Source organism: Ranitomeya variabilis, chromosome 2, assembly GCF_051348905.1.
Source record: "Ranitomeya variabilis isolate aRanVar5 chromosome 2, aRanVar5.hap1, whole genome shotgun sequence".
In the NCBI taxonomy this organism is placed as follows: Eukaryota; Metazoa; Chordata; class Amphibia; order Anura; family Dendrobatidae; genus Ranitomeya; species Ranitomeya variabilis.
In genome coordinates, this window is record NC_135233.1 from 362882898 (window position 1) to 362887908 (window position 5011).

The following is a 5011-nucleotide window of genomic DNA, read 5'->3' on the forward strand; positions in this document are numbered from 1 at the left end:
ATTAATTAATGTCCCTCTCAAGTGTAGGCTTATATATACTTGTGGCCCTGGGGTGTAGGACTATATAAATACTCGTCACCCTAAGGTAAAGACTTATATATACTCATAGCTCTCAGGTGTATTCTTATATATACTCTTAGCCCTCTGGTGTAGGCCTATAAATACTCATGTCTCTAGGGTAAGGCTTACATATACACGTACCCTTGGGTCAAGGCCTATATATACTCTTGTCTCTCAGGTGTATGGTTATATATACTCTTAGCCCTATATATACTCATAGCTCTCGGGTGTATCCTTATATAATACTCTTAGCCCTCTGGTGTAGGCCTATATGAACTCATGTCTCTAGGTCTCTAGGGTAAGGCTTACATATACATGTACCCTTGGGTCAAGGCCTATATATACTCATGTCTCTTAGGTGTATGCTTATATATACTCTTAGCCCTCTGGTGCAGGCCTATATATACTCATGTCTCTAGGGTAAGTCTTACATATACACGTACCCTTGGGTCAAGGCCTATATATACTCATGTCTCTAGGGAAAGGCTTACATATACACGTACCCTTGGGTTAAGGCCTATATATACTCATGTCTCTTAGGTGTATGCTTATATATACTCTTAGCCCTCTGGTGTAGGCCTATATATACTCATGTCTCTAGGGTAAGGCTTACATAAACACGTACCCTTGGGTCAAGGCCTATATATACTCATGCCTCTAGGGTAAGGCTTACATACACACATACCCTTGGGTCAAGGCCTATATATACTCATGTCTCTAGGGTAAGGCTTACATATACACGTACCCTTGGGTCAAGGCCTATATATACTCATGTCTCTCAGGTGTATGCTTATATATACTCTTAGCCCTCAGGTGCAGGCCTATATATACTAATGGCCCTCAGGTAAGGCTTATATATACACGTAGCCCTCGGGTGAAGGCCTATATATACTAATGGCCATCAGGTAAGGCTTATATATACACGTAGCCCTCGGGTGAAGGCCTATACAGTATATACTCATGGCTCTCAGATGTAGGCTTATACACTCACCGGCCACTTTATTAGGTACACCTGTCCAACTTCTTGTTAACACTTAATTTCTAATCAGCCAATCACATGGCGGCAACTCAGTGCATTTAGGCATGTAGACATGGTCAAGACAATCTCCTGCAGTTCAAACCGAGCATCAGTATGGGGAAGAAAGGTGATTTGAGTGCCTTTGAACGTGGCATGGTTGTTGGTGCCAGAAGGGCTGGTCTGAGTATTTCAGAAACTGCTGATCTACTGGGATTTTCACGCACAACCATCTCTAGGGTTTACAGAGAATGGTCCGAAAAAGAAAAAAAATCCAGTGAGTGGCAGTTCTGTGGGCGGAAATGCCTTGTTGATGCCAGAGGTCAGAGGAGAATGGGCAGACTGGTTCGAGCTGATAGAAAGGCAACAGTGACTCAAATCGCCACCCGTTACAACCAAGGTAGGCCTAAGAGCATCTCTGAACACACAGTGCGTCGAACTTTGAGGCAGATGGGCTACAGCAGCAGAAGACCACACCGGGTACCACTCCTTTCAGCTAAGAACAGGAAACTGAGGCTACAATTTGTACAAGCTCATCGAAATTGGACAGTAGAAGATTGGAAAAACGTTGCTTGGTCTGATGAGTCTCGATTTCTGCTGCAACATTCGGATGGTAGGGTCAGAATTTGGCGTAAACAACATGAAAGCATGGATCCATCCTGCCTTGTATGGAGCATCTTTGGGATGTGCAGCCGACAAATCTGCGGCAACTGTGTGATGCCATCATGTCAATATGGACCAAAATCTCTGAGGAATGCTTCCAGCACCTTGTTGAATCTATGCCACGAAGAATTGAGGCAGTTCTGAAGGCAAAAGGGGGTCCAACCCGTTACTAGCATGGTGTACCTAATAAAGTGGCCGGTGAGTGTATATACTTATGTATAGTGTGTATAGTATAATAGGCATAGTGCGCAGCAGGAAAATAGGGAATGCAAAGTATAAGATTGGTATAGAATAGGACATAAGGTTGTGACCATAGGGTAAGATAGACTTTGCTACAGTAATGTGAGTATACTTTGCTTAATGTGCAGCAATGTAATGTATAAAGTTGTGGACTCGGAGGAGATTTTATCAGGCACATGTTGTACGGACAGACATTGTTAAAGTTCAGGACTAGACCACAGTGGGAGGGGCAAGCCTCAGAAAAAAGGGACTGCTTCCTGATAGGAGTCAGATAATATATTGCCAGCAAGAATCTATCTTTCGGGGCAGTGGGAGGCTTTACTGAAATCCCTTGCTGACATTCCTATGACTTCCGGAGCTCAAGGCTCGTTACAGGTAGCGGGAGCTGATGTAAACAGAAAATGTAGTGGTAGCCCAGCATGTGGCCTGGAATTGGGCGACTCCGCTCGGCAGCTAAGGTCCAAAGCAAGGATGTGGCCTTCACCTATGGGGTTCCTGAGGACCGAGGACGGGAGAGCCAGAATGGGCAGCTGGTGAGTGACCTAAGGAGCCTGGGTTGGATGGAAAAGAGGAAACGGGTCACAACCAGACTCAGGGACATACTAGTGGCTTCAAGGTATTCGGAGTTGGCCCATCTGGGGGGAAGTCATTACCTATGGCCCGCAGTGTAAAATGGGGTTTATCGAAGAATTTGGGACCCGTAATCATATTCTCTTTGACCAAAGGGTAGTTGAGACGGAGCATCTAAACCAAAGACTGCAAGAATTAACGGTACCAGAGTCACCTCCTTGAACATGGAGGGACATCAGCAATAGTACCCCGTAGGAATGGTCAGGGAAGACAGAGAGCAGGATGAGCCTGTCCTGCATAACGAAAGGGCCTGGGAGAGAGTCACAGAGGTGGTTCAAGATCTACCACTTTCAGGATATCGGACGGTCTCTGGGGGTCCCCCAGACAAGAACAGCCAATGGTACAGGTGACGCAAGGGGCGGTGGCCCATTTCTACATGTCAGGAGCTCCGACACTACCAGAGGCTGAGTCACTTGTGGCTCGGGCACCTGGGAACCGGGCTGTACGGAGCAGGTGGAGGTGGTCCCCAGGACCCCTGAAGGAGGAGAAAATGCAGATGCCTGAACCAACCAGAATAGAAAAGAGGAGTCTGAAAGTCAGTAAAGGTCTGAGGACAGGAGGCCCAGCTATGACCATGATCCCTCATGTTGATCAGAATGGCCAAAGAGTTTGTTCCCCCCCCCCCCCCCCGTTTGGTTTTGGGCAGAGTTGTACATTCCCTGCTGGATTAAGGGACTGTAAACTGCTAAAGGATCGCTTTAGTGGTCTTGACTGCCAAAAACTGTAAAACTCTAAGTAAGTTGCACGAGGGAGTATATTGGACTGGACCACAGGCCCAAAGAACTTGAACTCTATGTTCTAGGGGCACTACTGACTGGTAACAGACACTATACACTTTGGAGGAAGAGACTGTTAATTTTAGGTTTTATGTGTATTGGTGTTTTGCAGGTTCCTGGATTTTTTAAGACGACCATCGATAAGGAGGGTAAGAATGGCAGACAGTACTGTCATATTTCTAGCCCTGAGGACACCAGTCATGCTGTGGTGTGTTATAAAGTGAATAGTGTAATGCGGTTTTACATATGTTTCGTGATGTGAAGCATGAATGGTGGTTTTAAAAAATGTAATATGGTAATGTATAATTTATTGTGTGGAAAAAGTATTGTTAGTGTAATAGGCATAGTGTACAGCAGGAAAATGTAACATTTAAGATAAATGACATAAGGTAGTGACCATAGGGTAAAATAGACTTTGATAGAGTAATGTGAGTGTAATATGCAGCAATGTAGTGTATAATGTTGTGAATGAGATTCTGTCAGCTATAGGATGTAGGGGCAGACATTGTTAATGTTCAGGAATAGTCCATAGTGAGAGGGGCAAGCCCCTGTAAAAAGGGACTACTTCCTGATAAGGGAAGTACAGTATTGCAGATCAAGTTCAAGTGCAATGGGCTGCTAGCGCCAGCAAGAATCTATCATCTATCGGGGCAGTGGGAGGCCTTACTGGAATCCTTTTGCCGACATTACTGCAACGTCCATAGCTCAAGGCTCGTTACAAGTACAAATAATGCCTTATTCTTTGGTGTGCAGGAGATGATGGACGTGGGACCGTATGAAGGGAAGGTAACGGATCCCCGGTGTACTGCGTAACTGGGTGGGAAATCCCTGGGGCTACCGGAAACCGTAAATGTAGGGATAGTCCAGGAGGAATGGATAGTAATGCTGAAAACGTACTGTATTAAGGAAACAAGGAATAAGAAGTGTTTTGCCCACTACTGCGTGTTACAACCTGATGAACTTGAACTGTCCAGTAAACTTTTGTTTGTTGAAACTAACTGAGTGTCCCCTGAGTTATGTGCCACAGCTCCTGAAGATGGAGACCTGGAGACACCGGAGGCCTGCGGCCTACAAGTGAGTGTGACACACACTACACCTGACAGCACATTGGGACTGGGACGCGATTTTTCTGTAAAGTATAGGGGCGTTATGGAGCATCAGCTCATGCACGGCTACTGCCCTCGGTCACTTTACATAGGTTTTTATATATACTCATGAACCTCAGGTGTAGACCTATGCATACTCGTGGCCTTCAGGTATAGGCTTATACATACTTGTAGCCCTGGGGTGTAGAACTATATATATATATATATATATATATATATATATATATATATATATATATACAGTATATATACATATATACACTCACTGGCCACTTTATTAGGTACACCATGCTAGTAACGGGTTGGACCCCCTTTTGCCTTCAGAACTGCCTCAATTCTTCGTGGCATAGATTCAACAAGGTGCTGGAACCATTCCTCAGAGATTTTGGTCCATATTGACATGATGGCATCACACAGTTGCCGCAGATTAGTCGGCTGCACATCCCTGATGCGAATCTCCCGTTCCACCACATCCCAAAGATTTCATGTTGTTTACGCCAAATTCTGACCCTACCATCCGA

General features: G+C 45.1%; 1 long non-coding RNA gene across 1 annotated transcript; it reads left to right on the forward strand.

Moving 5' to 3' along the window:
• The first annotated feature begins 2282 nt into the window (after positions 1–2282).
• On the forward strand, positions 2283–4376 carry LOC143809425 (uncharacterized). Its single transcript, XR_013222271.1, has 3 exons — positions 2283–2511; positions 3497–3533; positions 4138–4376. It is a non-coding gene; the product is annotated as an uncharacterized LOC143809425 (long non-coding RNA).
• The last annotated feature ends 635 nt before the right edge of the window (positions 4377–5011 follow it).